This window comes from Conger conger, chromosome 1, assembly GCF_963514075.1.
Source record: "Conger conger chromosome 1, fConCon1.1, whole genome shotgun sequence".
NCBI lineage: Eukaryota > Metazoa > Chordata > Actinopteri > Anguilliformes > Congridae > Conger > Conger conger.
This window is the reverse complement of record NC_083760.1, coordinates 33,446,457-33,467,096: the sequence shown is the minus strand read 5'-3', so window position 1 is coordinate 33,467,096 and position 20,640 is coordinate 33,446,457.

The following is a 20,640-nucleotide window of genomic DNA, read 5'->3' as shown; positions in this document are numbered from 1 at the left end:
AACCGACTTACTAGAAAAGTGCAAAACTATGTGCTTCAAATAGACCAGCTCTCACAGATTGTGTGTATGTGTGTGTGTATGTCTGGTGTCTGTGTGTGTGTATGTACAGTGAAGAATTGTCTGTGTATGTGACTGAGTGCTTGTGTGTGAGAGAGAGACAGAGAGAGAAAGAGAGAAAGACAGACAGAGAGATGCATGTAGTTCTTTGGAGAATATAATTCTTTATGAGTGTGAGTTTTATGAGTTTTTGTGTGTCTGTGTGATTATGCATCTGTTTTTATGTGTCTGTGTTTGTGAGGTGTACTGTATATCCTTCTGGGTCAAAATGGAATACGTGTGTCTGCGTGTGTGCCTGTGAGATCCATTCATGTTGGCTTGTATAGACACATCTGTATGTTTATGTGTGTGTGTGTGTGCTTTCCCGACTCTTCTCCAAAAGGAAGCCATATATTTTGTCTTAATGCCCCCCTCAGCCCCTCCCTGCTCTGATTATGAGTACTTTGCAATCTGCGACAGCATGATTGATGCTCCACTTTCATGAGGAGAATTCTAACAGTGCCTCTTCAGAGCCCCGTCGCACACCCAATTATGCGTCTGAGCCGGTAACCTTGAATTTATGTCGCCATGGCAACAAAAACCCGGTCATGCATTATGGATTATCATTGAAATTCTACACCCCTACCTAACATAATGAGAGCCCGGGACTTAATCAAATCAGCCATTCTGTGTGACACAAAGTGAGGAGCTGGCGGTTATTGTCCCACGCCTGGAGGAGCCCGGAGCCGGTCTGACAGGGAGCCAGCAGCTGTGGGGGTCTCGGCCCCTGATAGATGGCTCCCATACGCGGCCAGTGGACGGGAGGACAGATGGTCCGCAGCGACGGGAATTTCCAGCTCCGGCGGCAGCTGTCGGGCCTCACCTCTGCCATCCCTCTTACCTCGTTTTCACGGAACGCCGAGCGGAGAAAGAGGGGAGGGAAGCCGAGAGGCGGGGTTCCGGGGCACCGGCAGATATTACGCCACATGGAGCTTCTTTATTTATTTATTTTTCGTGGTCGTCGTCTTGTTCTCTTTCGCTCCTTCTCTCCCCTTTGTGACTCGGCCTGCAGGGTTGGGGTGATAAACCTCCCCCCCGAACGCCCGCAGCCCCTCAAACCCCCCCAACCGCCTACCACCGTGAGGGGATGAGGCACACAATAATTCTTTCTCTCTCTTTCCCCCTCTCTCTGCTGGTACCCCCCTACTCCACACTGCCCATACACGGCCCAGTGACAGATGACATAATTGTGGTAAACCGCTGTGCTGAATTAATGCAATCTATTTTTCATCTCTCTTCACCAAACTTCCCTCATCCCCTGTCCCCTGTCCCCCCCACCCTCAGCGAAGGCCATGCCCTGACCATTACATAAAATATCACTGTCTGAGCACTTTTAGAGTTGAACTTGGTATAGTTTGTTTTTGTGGTTAAAGATACAGATGGATTATGCTAATAGCTAACTAGGGGTGGAACAGAGATCATTTTTGCATCCACATTAAGAAGGCAGGGATCATTATAAAGCAGATATGTACAAAAGGGCATCATCTGTGTATAAGGAAATGTAGTGGCAAGAGGGGCTGATTTAAATGGAGAAATCAGGATGCTTTGGCAAATAAATTGAACTACATTTTATTCAGTGCACAGTCTATTTAGGCTTTACTTTAGCTTACTCCTCTTTACTATCATTCACCCATAACCCACATCAATCTGCATCATCACATTGTTAGATATTATTAAGAAAGACACTTTACACTGGACATCAACATACACAGACATGCTTTCTGGCAACTTTAGCAACAGGGCAATACTGCATTCAAGAAAGCAGCCTACCACAAATAATTAAATTATTATTTTTTGTAATATGCTACATTCTCTGCACGTTTGACAATTGTAACAGTTTTGACCATGTCACAGAGAGACAGAGGAATTTGATCGGTCTAAATTAGAACTGTAATAGTTAATATAATAGTATAATATAATAGTAATATAATAATAATGTCATATAATAATTCCTTGCATTTATATAGCACAGCCGGCAACTCAAAGTGCATAAACTTGCATAAACCAATGTGCAGCACCCACCTGGGTGATGAAACGGCAGCCATTTTGCATCAGAATTCTCACCTCGCATTAGCTGAGGTGAAGAGTGAGAGAACTTTTAAGCCAGGTTGAAAGAAGCAGGTTTGGAATTTAGCCAGGACACCGGGGAACCCCAAACTCTTCGCAAAGAGTGTCATGGGACCAATAATAACCACAGCCATGACCTTGGTTTAACATGTGTCCTACAACTCATGGTCCCCATCACTGCTCAGACAAATTGGGATTCACTTGACCAGAGGGCAGACCGCCCCCTACTGGCTGAACAACACCACTTCCAGCAGCAACTTAGTTTTTCTGGAGGTCTCTCGTCCAAGTACTAACCAAGTCCACAGCTGCTTAGCGTCAGGCATTCAGCGGGAGCAGGTTACATGAAGGTATGACTGCTGGTTCATATCTGCTCCCACAATCAGTGCACACCCTTCAACAACCACTGTTGTTAGCCAAAAATTTTTTTTTTGTAAAATATAGTGGTGCATAAATACTGACAATCACAATTTTCTTACTTTGTATACAATTTATACAGCATTTTTGGCAGCAGACTGCCTATATGATTAGAGTGAGAGAGAGAAAGGGCAGACAAAAATGAGTGTCCTCTCCAAATGCAACTCAAATCACCTCTCTGCATTATCGTTAAAATGACCTCATTGATGGCTATTACTGCTGTATGGTTCCCAGTGTCGCGGGAGCTATAACTAACTTACATGCAGTCATTGTTTACTTATCTGAGTCCATATTGGAATTGAATCGTAGAGCTGGGATATCCAGACTGGAGAAAAACATGGCATCTCTCCTCTGCATGAATCAAAAACAAGTCCATCCCTTTCTGTCAAAGCTTTGCTCTAACCTCCTTAAAGGCACTTCTGCTCTGTATTGTGCCTTGACTGTAATCTGCGTAAAGGTTCCAGGTGTTGGGCATGAACGAGGATTGGGTGCATGTTTGTGGGCACCTAGAATTATTGCCTGGCAGTCGTGTAGTGCAGTAGCCTGAACAACATTGTCTGAGGCCCAGACGATTGCCCATTGTTGGAGTAGACCATTTGTTGGAGTAGACTCAATCTCCAGCAGTGTTTGAGTCAATTCGAGCGGGGGTCCTCCCCAGAAAAAAAAGAAAATAATGATGCAATTTTCTGCAATTTGAAATATATATGCAGTACTGTGCAAAAGTTGTAGGCAGGTGTGAAAAAATGCTGTAAAATAAGAATGCTTTCAAAAATAGAAATGTTAATGGTTTATTTTTATCAATTAACAAAATGCATGAACAGAAGAAGTGAATGAACAGAAGAAAAATCTAAATCAAATCAATATTTGGTGTGAACACCATTTGCCTTCAAAACAGCATCAATTCTTCTAGGTATACTTGTTTTTGAAGTAACTTGGCAGGTAGGTTGTTCCAAACATCTTGGGAGTACTAGCCACAGTTCTTCTGTGGATTTAGGCAACCTCAAATGCTTCTGTCTCTTCATGTAATCCCAGACAGACTCGATGATGTTGAGATCAAGGTTCTGTGCGGGCCATACCATCACTTCCAGGACTCCTTGTTCTTCTTTATGCTGAAGATAGCTCTTAATGACATTGGCTGTATGTTTGGGCTCGTTGTCCTGCTGCAGAATAAATTTGGGGCCAATCAGATGCCTCTCTGATGGTATTGCATGATGGATAAGTATCTGCCTGTACTTCTCAGCGTTGAGAAGACCATTAATTCTGACCAAATCCCCAACTCCATTTGCAGAAATGCAGCCCCAAACTTGCAAGGAACATCCAACATGCTTCACTGTTGCCTGCAGACACTCATTCTTGTACCGCTCTCCAGCCCTTCAGCAAACAAACTGCCTTCTGCTACAGCCAAATATTTCAAAACCTGCTGCCATTTATCTGCACCCCAGTTCCTGTGTTTTTGTGCATAGTTGAGTCGCTTGGCCTTGTTTCCACGTCAGAGGTATAGTTTTTGGCCGCAATTTTCCATGAAGACCACTTCTGACTTCTCTGCACAGTAGATGGGTGTACCTGGATCCCACTGGTTTCTGCCAATTCTGAGCTGATGGCACTGCTGGACATCTTCTGATTGCGAGGGGCAGTAAGCAGGATGTCTTTCATCTGCTGCTCTAAGTTTCCTTTGCCGATCACTGCGTCTACGGTCCTCAACGTTGCCGGTTTCTTTGTACTTCTTCAACAGAGCTTGGGACAGCACATCTGGAAACCCCTGTCTGCCTTGAAATTTCTGCCTGGGAGAGACCTTGCTGATGCAGTATAACTACCTTGTGCCTTGTTGCTGTGCTCAGTCTTCCCATGGTGTATGACTTCTGACATTAAACTGTCTTCAGCAACCTCACCTTGGAAGCAGAGTTTGGCTGTTCCTCGCCCAGTTTTAACCCTCCTACACAGCTGTTTCTGTTTCAGTTAATGATTGTATTTCAACCTAAATATTAAATTGATGATCATTAGCCCCTGTTTGGTATAATTGGTTAATCACACACGTGACTATATGCCTACAAAATACCTGACTTTGTGCAAGTGTACCTAGAAGAATTGATGCTGGTTTGAAGGCAAAGGGTGGTCACACCAATTATTGATTTGATTTAGATTTTTCTTCTGTTCACTGTTAATTTCTAAAAATAAACTATTAACATATTTTTGAAAGCATTCTTATTTTACAACATCTGTTCACACCTGCCTAAAACTTTTGCACAGTACTGTGTATATATACAACTTCTGGAAGCTCAGTAATCTCCCAATTTATATTAGGGTAAATGCTGTATATTTATTTCACGATTTTCATGTCAATTATTTCTGCTGTTATGGTTATTGAAAATGACACTCCTACACTAGCTTCTACACTGCTGCCATTTTTCTTGAAAAATAACTAAATCTTGTCTGCCTTACCTAAAAAGGGCCATACATTTATATAGAAAGACTATATCCACAATGCAGATTAATTTAGAGAAAGCCACAGATGAAAGGAACCTGCCAACATGGTAATAGCAGTATTTTTAAACACAATGCATAGGAAGCAGCATGAGTCCAGATGAGACTGTGCTGACATCACATAGCAGTGTCTGCTCCTTTGCCAATAAAAGCTCATACAGAGCAGTAGTAACCTATTTTCCAAACTGCTCAGCCTCCTTGAAAGATCCATCATCACCACTAGCCTAAGTACATATAACCTGTAACCACACCTACACACACTGATATAACTAGAGAGAGAGGTGGTGAAGCAATAATAGCCAAGTGTAGGATTTTCATGCCTACCTTAACATCTGTCTGCAAGACTCAAAAATGGAATCACAAAATCTCTCCAAGTTCACTTCCTGGGTCCTCTCTGCCTCGACTGCAATGGCCATCAGATCAGCCATCCTTAATTGCAACATCGTGGGACAAATATTTTAATCAAATCTGCATACATTTCCACAAAGGAAAAATAGCCCATCATTATAAATCTCATATAGGATAAACTGCCTCTCACACCATCAACCTCCTGACTGAGGACAGGGCTTTCTGTCATTTTTTTAAAGAACGATGAGATTTTAATTATTATTATTATTATTATTATTATTATTATTATTATTATTCTGCATCTTGACCTGGAGCTATCAAATTGAATTCAGTGTTTTTCTAACTATAACCAGTGATAGTGGTGGTAAAAACTATCAGCTCACTGCCTTAAGATTCACACAGCTCTCCTTTACCAATATTAAATAGGATGCTATGCTACCACAAGTCACAACTTGCTAGCAAGCCAGAAGTCTAAACAACCAGGTTGAGGGGTGGCTACTAACTTTAGCTAGTACTAACCAACTATATTTATAGCTATGTGGCTATATTTCTCAAATGCAATTAAGTGTGTATAACTAATTGCATTTCATTTTCACACATTTGAAAAAGGGACTGTTGCTCTACTAACCACTTCAGCAACACACCGTTAAGCTGTAGCCTACATCTCCTCCAGCATTCATGCACAACAGAGTGCAGTGTGCATGCGTACCTGCTGTTTCAAACCAATTTCATTGTGCAACTGTGGGAAGAAACCAATACCATAGGGAAAGGGGGTATGATCTATGCCTTATTTAGAAGATTACGTTTGAGTCATAACATAAAATCATCATAACTACACGTGATAAAAAAAATCCAGATTTTAACATTCTGGTGACCACCAAAGGAATAAAAAAGGCAATATTATAATTTGCAATGTGCCAGTGGGCTTGTTCTTGTCTTACCTTCTTGTATAGTATATGCCTTTTTTGCCTATTGTGTGAGTTATCCTATTTGTACTCTTCATTATTTAAAGGTGGCCTTGAGCTGCTCTCTAACACATCAATAGACACAATCAGTAGGTTACACTTGTTTACACTGTTGTAAACATTTTCTGGCTGTGAAAACTTTGTGTTCTGGTGATTTTGATAGATTGGAAGCACATGCTTAAAACATTAAACATTGTGCCTAACATTACAAAGCCTACTAAATATACGTCAGCTTGGCAGCAATTCAGACTGGTATACTTAAATGCTGAGATTTTTATGACTGCTTACTGCGTAGTTATTTTAAAGTGGTTGCTCACTTAAGAATACCCACAGGTAGGATGGCCTGTCGTTAAGAAGGTTGCCTACACCCAACTATGTAGCTATCATATGATGAGGGATCAGGAAAAATATCTTGCTTTCCATTTAAATGTAAAATTATTTCTGAATATATCTCTTGTCACGAAGCCAGCTGAGTATGTCCATACAGTAGCTGAACACAGGCCTGGGTACCGTGGAGTGGTGAAGATGAGGCTGATCAGGGAGACCTAATCCAATCCAACCATGCACAGGCTTAAAGACATATTTTAGGCATGTTGGAAGAGGTCCGTGTTACTGTAATTTACACAGCACTAACATGATTTACATGAGTAAAGTGCTTGACTAAATCACATCATTGAATATATTTTGTACAATGAATCCCATTAGAAAAACAAGACATCAATGCAGAATTAATTAATAATTTATGCTTCTGGGACTCAATAGTTTAATTATCGACCAAACTGCAGAAGCATATCTCTATGTATCATAATGTTGTTTATGGGTATATTCAATTTGAATGAGTATGTGAGGGTCACATTTGCCATTAAGCTTTGTACTTTGGACATAAAAACCGCAGAACATCAAAACTCCGTACTGAAAGCTTATCCACTATGTCTAATTACTTTCATCTGCTTGAGCAAATGTGCTATTCATGGGATGACGTACACAGGTAAGATGCAGACTCTTCAGCATTGCAAGACTAGAGAACATCCATTAATCACATTAAGAATAATCGTTTTTTCCTTTTTCCTCCGCTGAATGACAAAAAATAATTGTCACGTTTCAGGTCTGTCTCGCCATGTTTTATGTTCATTCATGTTGTCTTAGTCACGTAGTGTCTTATCATGTATTATGTTAGTCTAGGTTCGTCATGTTGTTTAGTTCATTTCTTGTTACGATTTATTTTTCTCGTCATGTCTAGTTATGTTTCGTTACGATTATATTACCTGGTTATGTTGAGTGATTATCGTCTTAGTTTCGCTTTGTGTTATGTTTCGATGCATGTTTATTGTTCGTTAACTGGTCGTTGTTATGCATACTGTGGCGCCCCGTGGGGAGAGAGAGACAGAGAGAGCAAGAGTAGTTCCTCAACCGGTAGTTTTAATGAGGTTCTGGTGTGCCTTCAGGGCACTTTTACAACGTCCCAAACAATAAACTTCCTTTCTCAAAAAAACGAAAAAAAAGTCACCGGCCAAAAAATTAGGTTTCCCGGTCCGTCGGTGGTTCGGGGTGGTCCGTGCCGGCCGCGCCTTTTGGTAGGGCCTCCGAAGACCCGCTTCCACCGTGGTGTCGTTATTGGCTTTCCCGTGGCTGTTTCCTCCTCACTGGGCTTCGCCTCCGTTTCCCTCCGTACTCAGCCCCGCTCTGTGGTTGCGCCTCGTCTTTTGTACGGCTCCTCTCTCTCTCGGAGTCGGTCCGGCTGCGCCTGTCCAATGAGAAGGGTTAATTGTCTCTTCCTCACATTCCCCACGCGTCTTTCCCCGTGTCGCTGGCCATGGTTCTGACTCTCCTCGCCGGCTCTCGCTCCGGTGCGGCTCTGTTAGATACGACCTGGGGAAATACACGTGGTTAATAACTTTTCCTAGCAGAAGCCGCCGGCGCACGGGCCGTTCCACTCCAGTGGTGTACCGATTTCCGATCGGGCCACCACATTTCCTCCCCCTCAGCTCCACGCCCTCGGCGGGAGCGTCACCAAAGAGGCCCTCGTTCATCCGGGACAGGGCATCCGCGTTCCCTTGGAGTCTCCCGGCTCGGTGTTCCACCGTGAATTTAAAACTTTGTAGTTCTAAAAACCATCGGGTCACCCGGGCGTTAGTGTCCTTACACCGATACATCCATTGCAATGGGGCATGGTCAGTTATAAGGATAAATTCCCTTCCTACCAGATAGTACTTGAGCTTCCCGACTGCCCACCTTATGGCCAGGCACTCCTTCTCCACCGTGCTATAATTCCTCTCATGCTTCAGCAATTTCCGGCTGATATAGGTGATCGGGTGCTCGGTGGCGTCCTGGATCTGGGATAGGACCGCACCAAGTCCGGTTTCAGAGGCATCGGTCTGCAAAACAAACTTTTGTGAGAAGTTAGGGGTGGTCAGTACTGGTTCATTCCCCAGGGCGGCCCTCAGGTCTAGGAAGGCGCGGTCGGCGGCTTCGGTCCATATCACCGTGTGCCGGTGGTCCTTCTTGGTCAGCTCGTGCAAGGGGGCCGCTCTGGTGGCAAAGTCCGGTATAAACTGCCTATAGTACCCCACTAGGCCCAGGAATGTGCGCACTTGCCTTTTGGTGGTGGGTCGTGGCCAGTTGGTGATCCCGTCCACCTTTTGACTCTGGGGTCGGACGCACCCTCGTCCCACGGTGTGGCCCAGGTAGTCGGCCTCCTCCAGGCCCAGGCGACACTTAGCCGGGTTAGCTGTCAGGCCGGCTTCCCGGAGCGCCCCGAGCACCGCCTCCAGCCTCCTGAGGTGGCTTTCCCAATCAGCGCTATGAATGACGATATCGTCGAGGTAGGCAGCAGCATACTCCCTGTGGGGCCTCAGCAGGTTGTCCATGAGCCTCTGGAAGGTGGCCGGGGCTCCATGCACTCCGAAGGGTAAGACGCGGTACTGGAACAGGCCATCCGGGGTGGCGAAAGCCGTCTTCTCCCTCGCCTGGGGGGTCAGCGGTACCTGCCAGTACCCCCGGGTGAGGTCCAAGGTGCTGAGGTAGCGAGCGGGTCCCAGCCGCTCGATCAGCTCGTCCACCCGGGGCATGGGGTAGGCGTCGTACCGGGAGATTTCGTTCAACCTCCGGAAGTCGTTGCAGAACCTCCAACTGCTGTCCGGTTTTGGGACCAACACTATCGGGCTGGACCAGGCGCTTTGGGATTCTTCTATGACCCCCAGGTCCAGCATCCTCGCCACCTCCTCCCGGATGGTCTGCCTTCTCGCCTCCGGGATCCGGTAGGGCCGCAGTCGAACCCTCCTTCCTGGCTCCGTGACGATGTCGTGGTGGACCTTGGTAGTCCGGCCCGGGAGGTGGGAGAGCACATCCCGGTGTTGACTCACCAGCTCGCGGAGGTCTTGGCGTTGCCGGTCGGTCAGCAGGTCTCCAGTGGCCACTTCTGGTGTTCCGGTGGCGCCGCCTGTGGTTAAGCAGAGGGGAGCAGGGTCGTGCACGGGTTCGTGCCACCTCTTTAGCAGGTTAATGTGGTACTTTTGGAGCTGGTGTCTCCGGCCCACCTGTCTTACCATGTAGTTCACCGGCCCAACCTTGGCTACTACTTCGTAGGGCCCATGCCATTTGGCCAGAAATTTGCACTCATTGGTGGGGATCAGCACCATGACTTTATCCCCCGGCTGAAATTCTCTCACCTGGGCTGTTCGGTTGTACAGTCTGGCCTGCTCCTTCTGGGCCTGTTGCATGTGCTCCCGGACCATGGGCCAGATTTTTGCCATCCGCTGGTCCATAGCTTCCACATGTTCCAAGAGGGTGCGTTGTCGGGACGGCTGCTGCTCCCAGGCCTCCTTCGCGAGGTCCAGTAGCCCTCGGGGACGTCTCCCATACAGCAACTCGAAGGGCGCGTACCCCGTGGATGCCTGTGGGACCTCACGTATCGAAAATAATAGGTACGGTAATAAGTGGTCCCAGTCCTTACCGTCCGTTGTGATCATTTTCCTCAGCATTGACTTGAGGGTTTTGTTAAACCGCTCTACCAGCCCGTCGGTCTGGGGGTGGTAGACGGACGTCCTCACTTGTCGGACCCGGAGTAGGCGGCACATCTCCCTCATCACGCCCGACATGAAACAGGTCCCCTGGTCTGTCAGGACCTCTTCCGCGATCCCCACCCGGCTGAAGAGGAGGAACAGCTCCCTCGCGATGCTCTTCCCCGTCGCGGCCCGTAAGGGTACGGCCTCCGGGTAACGGGTGGCGTAATCCACGATTACCAGGATGTAGCGGTGACCCCGGCTGGACTTGGGCAGGGGTCCCACTATGTCCATAGCAATTCGGCGGAAGGGCACATCTATAATGGGGAGAGGGATTAATGGATTGCGATACGTCACCCGGGGGCTGTGCAGTTGACACTCCGCACACTGTCGGCAGTAGTCCTCCACTGCCCGTTTGATGCCAGGCCAGTAAAAGCGAGATAGGATCCGCTCATACGTCTTCTCCCTTCCCAGGTGGGCCCCCAACAGGTGGGTGTGGGCGAGGTAGAGCACCTTGGAGGTGTGGCTCCGGGGTACCAGAAGTTGGTCCAGCTCTCCCGGGTCACTGTTGCAGGTTCGATACAGCAGGTTATTCTGGACTTTAAAATACGGGTAGGCCGGTCTACTCACCCCGCCTTGTGGGACGCCCTCAATGTAAGCAGCGGCCCTCCAGGCCTGGGCGAGGAGGGGATCTTGCAGCTGGGCGGAGCCGAAGTCCGTTGGGGCCCTCTCTATTTCGGGTTGAAACTCCGAAAACCCCCCCGCGCTACCCCCTTCCGCCTCCAGGGGTGGTGGTGGGTCCGGTCGCTCCGGGGCTGTATCCGTGCTCTCGGTAGGGGGTTGCATGGTCGGTCCCCTCCCCCCTTGGGGCGAGATCTCCTCCTCCTCACTATCCCCGGCAGGGGCCACCCAAACCGGGTGTGGTTCCCGGTGGCCCTTCCGGCGGGGTCGGGGTGTGTGACTTGGCCTCTCCGAGGTCGCCCTCTCACTCCAGTAGCTGAGAAAGAGGGGGCAGTCTCTTCCCAGCAGCACCTCCACTGGGAGGCTCTCGACTACCCCCACCCTTCCCGTGAAGTGGCCTCTAGGGGTGATGATGGTCACCTCGGCGGTGGGGTAGCTTCGTACGTCGCCGTGGATGCAGGTGACGGCGATGTCCTCTCCCCGTCTCCCCCCTGCTAGGGTTGGTCTCACCAGGGTAATCGCACTCCCCGAGTCCAGCAAGGCCTCCGCGTCTTGACCCCCGATCCGGACGGGTAGCCTAGGGGCGGCAGTGCCCTTGTGGGCCCAGCACGTGGTGAGGTAGTGGCAGGGTCGGCCCGTCTCAGGTGCAGTGGCCATGGACTCCTCCCTCCCTGGGCAATCCCGGCTCAGGTGGCCCTCCCGGCCACAGGCGAAGCACCGTCTGGTCTCTCTCCGGCGGAGTCCCTCGTCCCTGTCGTCCGCTCTCCACCGTGGCCTGGTTTGTGGCTCCAGTCGGACCGCGCTGGGGGTTCTTCGGGGGCTTTCCGTTTTGGTTCCCCTGACCATCTCTTGGGCCACCTGGTGGTTCTCCAGGAGGTTGACCAGGGCATCAATGGAGCGGGGCCCCTGCTGGGCCACATATTTCTTGACGTCCGGGGCCAGGGCTCGGACACAGCGATCCAACACCACCCGGTCGAGCAGGGGCGGCCCGTCGCCCTCGACTAGCCAACTTTTGGTTAGCCTCCCCAGGCTCATCACCTGTCCTCGCGCCGGGAGGGCGGGGTCATAGGCCCATTGGTGGAACCGCTGTGCCCTGGCGGGGAGGCTGTAGCCATACTGGGCTAAGATGGTGGCTTTGAGGGTGGGGTAGTCGTGGGCTTCGGCCGGAGGCAGTCCCCGGTACGCCTTCTGGGCCTCCCCGCTGAGGAATGGGGCCAGGAGGGAGCCCCAGGCGCCTTGAGGCCACTTCTCCAGGTAAGCCGCCCGTTCGAAGGTCTCGAGGTAGGCCTCAATTTCATCGTCCGGGGTCTGCTTCAGCAGTACGTCTTTGGGTGTCCGGTGGCTTGTCGCCGGGCTGGACTTTTGGCACAGTTCCGCCACGGCTTTCTGCAGGGCGCCTTGTGACCGCAGTAGAGCGTTGATGGCGTCCTCCATTTTTTTTTTTTTTTTTTTTTTTTTAATTGCTCTCTCTCTATAGCTGGGGTCTCTATGCCCGCATTCTCCACCATATGTGGCGCCCCGTGGGGAGAGAGAGACAGAGAGAGCAAGAGTAGTTCCTCAACCGGTAGTTTTAATGAGGTTCTGGTGTGCCTTCAGGGCACTTTTACAACGTCCCAAACAATAAACTTCCTTTCTCAAAAAAACGAAAAAAAAGTCACCGGCCAAAAAATTAGGTTTCCCGGTCCGTCGGTGGTTCGGGGTGGTCCGTGCCGGCCGCGCCTTTTGGTAGGGCCTCCGAAGACCCGCTTCCACCGTGGTGTCGTTATTGGCTTTCCCGTGGCTGTTTCCTCCTCACTGGGCTTCGCCTCCGTTTCCCTCCGTACTCAGCCCCGCTCTGTGGTTGCGCCTCGTCTTTTGTACGGCTCCTCTCTCTCTCGGAGTCGGTCCGGCTGCGCCTGTCCAATGAGAAGGGTTAATTGTCTCTTCCTCACATTCCCCACGCGTCTTTCCCCGTGTCGCTGGCCATGGTTCTGACTCTCCTCGCCGGCTCTCGCTCCGGTGCGGCTCTGTTAGATACGACCTGGGGAAATACACGTGGTTAATAACTTTTCCTAGCAGAAGCCGCCGGCGCACGGGCCGTTCCACTCCAGTGGTGTACCGATTTCCGATCGGGCCACCACAATACACTTTTACATGTTTTTCCGCAAACCTTGCGTTCCGCCTTTTCTCTCTCTCTCTCTCTCTCTCTCTCTCTCTCTCTCTCTCGTTCTGTCCTTCACTCCCCTAGCGTTTCTATTTGTCTATTTACTAAAACTACTAACGCTAGATCAGGATTGGGTAGAAACTAACAAGACTAATCATGTGTTCATGTTACCTTACGTTTCTCGTGCATGTCATTTACTAATTTACTAATGCTAGGGCAGGATAGGTTTATTACTAACGATTACTAATCTCCTTGTTTAACTTGTCATCCATCGCACCTGTTTTCCATTTCCTTGCTACGCTCTAACTAATTGTCTACACCTGTCTACACCTGCATTTATAGCCCAGTCGCGCAACTGTTCACTGCGAAATTGTCTGCCTCTGTTTACCACGCAACTCTTGAGCATTATTTACTGTTTGATTACACGTTACGATCCACGCCTGTTTACCGACCATTGTTTATTGATTTCTGTTTTGTGACCATCGTTTGTTTTTTGACTTCGTCCTTGCCTACCGTTTTTGTACTTTTGCTTCGCTGATTGTTTCATGGTTTTGACTCCCGCTTCGCCCACGACTACGCCTCTGCCTGCCGTCCGTCTGTTCATCTGCCCCGCTGACAGCTCTCCTGCTACCGGACCTCCCTGCACGTCTACCGACTACGAGTTTGCCTCTTCCCTCGGCACCGTGCTTTTTGTTTGTTTACTTTTTGTTTGGCTGGATCTACGTGTATGGACTTTGCTTGTGTTGACTACTCTCCTGGGATTCGTCCCGAATAAAGCCCTGAGGGGTCTTTATATTACTATTGTTTCTGAGTCGTGCATTTTGGGTCCAACCCCCACGCACCCGTCTCAATAATGTCTTATTTTATTACAGCCAAACATTCAGTGAGAGAGAGAGAGAGAGAGAGAGAGAGAATTGAATTTAAAAAATCCCTTTATTTACATCTATTCATATTTTACAGTCCGGGTCTCCTGTATCATAACTCTAGATTAGATACATAAAAATGAAAATAGAAAATAATAACTATACAAAAATAAAGAAAAGAATAAAAGAAAATTCAGATTTACAAAACTATAACCAATCACCTGGAAGAACTTAAAAATGAAGCAACAGTGAGTCATTACATACAGAAAACAACACCTCTCTAACTCCCCAAGTGCTCACAAACTCTACCAAGTTGCCCGTGAGTTTGTAATAGGCAAACTCCACCCTGATTCGTGACGCCAACAGTCCAGCCATCATACAAGCCGGGTCCACTGACCCCTGGCCCCTGATGCAGTTCTTCCTGGTCTTCCATATAGCCAGTTTAGCTATTCCTGACACCACATTGAGCAGGACATGCAGAGACTTTTTTGCAGCTGAGTACTAAATGAAAAGTTCAAAAGAAAAATCTTGCCCTAAACCCTGAAACAGCTGCTCTAGCACCATGAATAAGCCCTGAAGCCTAGAACACTCTACAAAAAGATGATGTAATGTTTCCCTCTCTAAACAAAAAGGACAGCCCTCCCCTACACTAGGATCCAGGTGTGCCAGATACCTGTTTGTAGCTATCGCCCCGTGCACAATCCTCCACTGGAGGTCACCCGTCCGTTTCTCAACGGGGGATTTGTACAGGGACCGCCAGCAGCCTTTCGGGGAAGACCCCGGACCAAAGAACCCAGTCCACCTCGACACCTCCATTCCTGCCAGAGAACGTAGGTGGGACACTTTGACACAGGTATGATAAACCGCCTTCTTCCCCACAGCCTCACACTCCCCCAGCTCTGGTGTTTTAAAGGAGAGAAAACCTCCCTCCTCCTCCTGCCACTCCCCAAACGCAGGAGAAACAGTCAGGGAGGGGAAGACATACACAGACTCATTGTCCCACTGGTCAGAGAGCGTTGGATCCTCTATGAACGTCCTGAGGGGCCCTGGCAGGGACGCACAGACCTCCTCCACCAACCTTTCCAGCAGTCTACGGGACCGGATACCCGTTGTCTCCCCAAGCCCTCCAACAGATGTCTTGATTAGATGACCCAGCTTGACACACCCAGCCTCCCGCAGACTGGACCGCAGGCTGGTGGAGGACAGGACCTGTGAGTCGATGAGGGCGTTCCCGAACAGTGGCTCCTCAAACAGCCACATCCCTGGTGTTGCATCAGGTTTCCGATGGACTTTGAAAACCTGCCATGATTCCAGGACTGAGCGGTGTCAAACCAGCCAGGTCCACTGCCTCAGGCTGGAGCAGGAACAGCTGTTTGTCGTAACCAAGGCGACCAGCCCTCCTCAGCAGCAGCCTAGCTGTATCCTGACAGCTCAGTCCAAAGGTATACAGTAGCCTCTGTGCAGCCTGTATTCTAAAGGCCACTATCCTGGAGGGAATGTCAATGAGGCCTTGTCCCCCCTCCTGTATTGGCAGGTAAAGTGCAGGCGCCCTCACCCAGTGCTGACCAGACCAGAAGAAGTCCACAATAGTCCTCTGTATCCCCTGAATCAGACTCTCTGGTGGAGGTAATACAGTCAGTCGATGCCACAAAGTCGAGGCAACCATGTTGTTGACAACCAGGACTCTTCCCCTATACGACAGCTGGGGTAGCAACCATTTCCATTTAGACAGTCTGGCACACACCTTTTCCACTACTCCCTCCCAGTTCTGCTTCTGAAAATCCCCTGTCCCTAAACTCCCAAAACTTTCAGTCCCTCTCTCCCCCAGCTAAGACCCCCAGGCAGACTGGGAACTGCCCGCTCCCGCCACTGTCCTACCTGCAAGGCCCCACTCTTCTCCCAGTTTACTTTTGCAGAGGAGGCCTTCTCATACACCCCTAATGACTGCACTAAACCCCCTACATCCTGTTGATTTTTTATAAAAATGCTAATATCATCAGCATATGCCGAGACAATCAGTGGTGGACTCTCTGGTAGCCCGGGTAGTGAGAGCCCACTTAACCTGCTCCTAAGCCTGCTCAAAAGGGGTTCAATTACTAGGGAGTATAGCTGTCCTGAAATTGGACAGCCCTGTCTAATACCCCTCTCAATCCTTATTGGACGACTCCACCCCCCACCCACCTTTACCATACATGAGACATCCTCATATAGCAACCCCACCCATGACCTAAATCCCTCCCCAAAACCAAAAGCCCTCAAAGTAGAAAATAAATACCCATGGTCCACGCGATCAAAAGCCTTCTCCTGATCGAGAGACAAAATACCAAGATCAATCTTATATACTTTGCACATGTCCAATAAGTCTCTCATTAAGAACAAATTGTCCATAATAGACCTATCTGGGATGCAGTATGTCTGGTCTTTTTCGACTAATATCTCCAGATAGTCTTTAAGCCTATTGGCCAGAACCTTGGAAAGCAGCTTATAATCCGTGCATAGCAGGGCCACAGGTCTCCAATTCTTGAGGGAGGCAAGATCCCCCTTCTTTGGAAGGAGAGAGAGAGCTGCTCTCCGACAAGAGGTCGGAAATATAAACCCTATCTAACCTGGCTGCACTGACCCTGCTGTTTGCTACCCTAACCCATGTGTACTGCCTAACCTGTGGATGTCTAATTCTCCATGCATCTACTAAACCTAGTTGAGTGATTAGCTGTGATAAAGTAGTGGATGATTGTAAATGTGGTTCCTCACCTGTCCTATCCAATGTAAAATCCACTGTGCAGTTCCAATCCCCCCCTATAACATAACATTCCCTCTGCCCACTCTGTTGCAATGATGCTTGCACTTTCTTAAAAATGTCAAGCTGTTCTGTACCCTGATTCGAGGCATAAATGTTAACAAAACAAAAACTAATTTCATTTATTTCAGCCCTGACCATCTGTGCCCTACCTTTCACTATCTCAGTGGTGGATATTACATTTGCCCCTAACCCTGGTGAAAAAAGAATGGCTGTCCCTGCACTAAAATTGGTCCCATGACTAAGAAAGTGTTGACCCCTCCACCATAAGCCCCAATCAATCTCATTTGCTGTGTCACTGTGTGTTTCTTGAAGAAAAATAACGTCCAGTCCTTTTTGTTGAAAAAGTTCAGAAACCAATGCCCTCCTCTGCCTGTCCCTCCCACCATTCATGTTCAGAGACCCAACCCTTAAACTATGCATAGGAAAAAGTAGAAATAGAGACAGAACAGATAGACAGAACAGACAAGTAAAGAAAACCACCATGTGAAGACCAGTCATTATTTACTCATTATTTTCTGCCTTTTTTATCCCTTTTGCTTTCTTCGTCTCAACCCCCTTCCTCAAATCAGTGACAAAACATTTTTTTTTCTCCAGCAGATCCAACCCAACTATCTTTTGCAACATAGACACAGTTTTAATGAATTTCTCTGTGTCAGGAAAATGATCAGTTATTTTAACTGATTTTCCATAGGTTTCGTCTAAAAACATGTTTATCTCCCCCAATGTGTACAGATCACTTCTCTGTTGTGAGTCTGTCACTGACATGCCGTCAGACTCAGAATCCTCCCCCATGTCTTCCTCATTCCCCTGTCCCTGGACAAAAAGCAGCACCTGCTTCCCACTGACCTGCTCCCCTTCAGCCTCCATCTCCTCCCTGCCAACCTGCTCACCTTGACCCAGCTCACCTGTCTCCACTACTGGCACGTCTGCAGCAACAGTCTCGCTTCCTGCCATGTCACCAGTGGTAGCTTGACTGTCACCCACCACTGCTGTCTCATTCACCTCCCCTTGAGTGTTCTCCCCCTGCTTCTCTAGAGTTCCACTGCTAGTTTTATTAGCAGGTGGTAGAGCTGCCTTGTTTCCTCTCTGCCCACTGGTTCCTTCTCCTGCGTCAGCTACCGTACCCCAAGCTTCAGCTAGCGGACCCCCAGCCTTAGCAAGCGGACCCCCAGCCTTAGCCAGTGGACCCCCAGCCTCAGCCAGCGGACCCCTAGCCTTAGCCAGCGGACCCTCTGCTTTAGCCAGCGGACCCCCAGCCTTAGCCAGCGGACCCCCGGCCTTAGCCAGCGGACCCCCAGCCTTAGCCAACGGACCCCCAGCCTTAGCTGGTGGACCCCCAGCGTCAGCCAGCAGACCCCCAGCTTCAGCCAGCGGACCCCCAGCTTCAGCTAGCGGACCCCCAGCCTTAGCCAGCAGCCCCCCAGCCTTAGCCAGCGGACCCCCAGCTTCAGCCAACGGACCCCCAGCTTCAGCTAGCGGACCCCCTGCCTCTATGTCCTCCCCCCGCTGTCTATGAGGGCAGGCAAAACGTTTGTGGCCGACATCCCCACACTCAAAACATTTCATGGAGCCAGAGCTTGCATATACCATGTAGTATCCATTATCATGTTTAACCCTGAATGACACATCCAGGGACTGTGTGGGGCAGGCTAAAAACATAAATACATGCCGTCTGAAAGACTGGACATGCTGGAGTTTTTCATTCCTACACCCCAAGCCAACATTTTTGAACGTGCTAGCTAGCTTCCCGAAACGCTGGAGCTCCCGCTCCAACACCTCGTTGGGGATGAATGGGGGAACCCCCGACACCGTAACCCTGGTGGACGGTACCGCTAGCGGCGATACCTGCGTGTACACGTCATTGAGAAACACACCGTTCTCAATTAACCTCGCGACATATCGTTCCTCTTTCATAAATACAACCACAGCTTTATTCATCCTAGATGCATACGCAATATTCTCATAACCTGTGGATTCCCCCACGGCAACGAGAACACATTCCACCGTGACCGCTTGGTCCGACATAATCCGCACTCCATGACGGAGAGACAGGGATGATGTCTCCCGAGACACCATCCCGATCCAAAACACCGACACCAACTAACGTCAAACTAATTTCTTAAACTTAAGCACAACGACACGTTATGAAACAGAAAACAGGTTGAAATACACGTGAAAGTCTTTTGGAAAAGTAGAAAAAGTTAGCTTACCAGCAGCACTCACTCAGCTCACCAACAAACACTCACTCACTCACCACATCCCAAACTCCCAGCATGCAAGAGAGAGAGAGAGAGAGAGAGAGAGAGAGAGAGAGAGAATGTTCTACTGCATACCCCTTGAGTAAGTAAGACAGGCATGGATCTATGAGGTAATATTTGAACACAAAACATGTATCTCTTATCTCAAAGGTTTTTCTCACTGATACACTATTTGGTTTCTCTGCAGACTTCCATATTCGGGGGAAACTTGAATGTTGAGCACCAGAAAACATACATTGTTAAAGTGAAGAGCCTGATCCTGTAAAAATTAAGTAAACAGCAAACACTTCTAGGACTTCTAAAAGAAGAGTAAGCAATGGCAATATGTTCTGTAGTTATTATTTTTTTTATTAAAAAAATCGGTAAAAATCAGATGGAAAAATATGACACTCTTAAAATATAATAATAATGCAAATTTCCAGAATGTATTATTTTAATTTTAAACATTGTCCTTTCCTTTAACCATATGCTTTGTTAATGGAACATTGCTAGAACACATTCCAAGAGATTGGATACATTGTGCCTGCAAATGCAACTGTTCATTTACTGACTGTCTGCACAGTGACATAAACAAGAAATAGACCTAACATTGCCATAATAATGACAAAATCATTCTAATACGAAAGTTTAACCCAGTTTAACCACTTAAGTCACATGGTCAGAGTGGGTTTATTTGTATTCAATCCTTTTTTCACAGTGACATTTTCAATAAATCTGGTCACAGGATATAGGCTACCAAAAGTGGTTTGTTGTACTTATAACCTATTTTAACATGCCATTGCTTTTGCGACAACACTTCCTTATCTTGTAACATGTGGGTGGCAAAACAAGTGTGGGGGGACCTCTCCATTTTGGAAATCCACATACTACAAGAAAAAAGGTAAGGTCAGTGTCTTTTTCACGACAAGTGTACAACGGACCAAATGCATAATAGAGCCAGCCTGCTTGTTGATGGGGGTTCCGTATTTGACAAAAACATAAATACAAGATGGCATTACTGTATTATTGTACTTATTTTTTTATGATGTTTTATGAGGATAGCTGCAAGAAGAGGGAGTTTGGGACAGAGATGTCGGGGAGGGTGACAGGCGGGGGGAAATGCAAACACCTTCTTATGAATAAAAAGTGGCGTATAGTTTACTAAGCAAAATGCAGCATTTTACACCTCATAAGACCCATAATATTGCATGTGTCCTTTTGGAGTCTCCAAATGTTCTTTTTTGGAAAACTGCCTGAACATAGATTAGAAAAAGCAATGCAGAATGCTCATTCTTGGTGATATTGTCCTCAGATTTGAAAGGGGATTTGCCCAGTGTTGTGACTTGGCTCCATGGTGTTTGTAAGCACATAGCCACAGCTACAATAATTTGTATCCAGTGAAAAACAGAACATCTTTTCAGTGAGAAAGAAAACTTCCATGTTCAATGTGTTTGAACTTCTGCAACTTTGTTTCAGTAATATTTGGAACAATTCTGACTCTTGGAAAACAAACTCCAAAGGGTTACCTTTCAGAAGAGACCAGG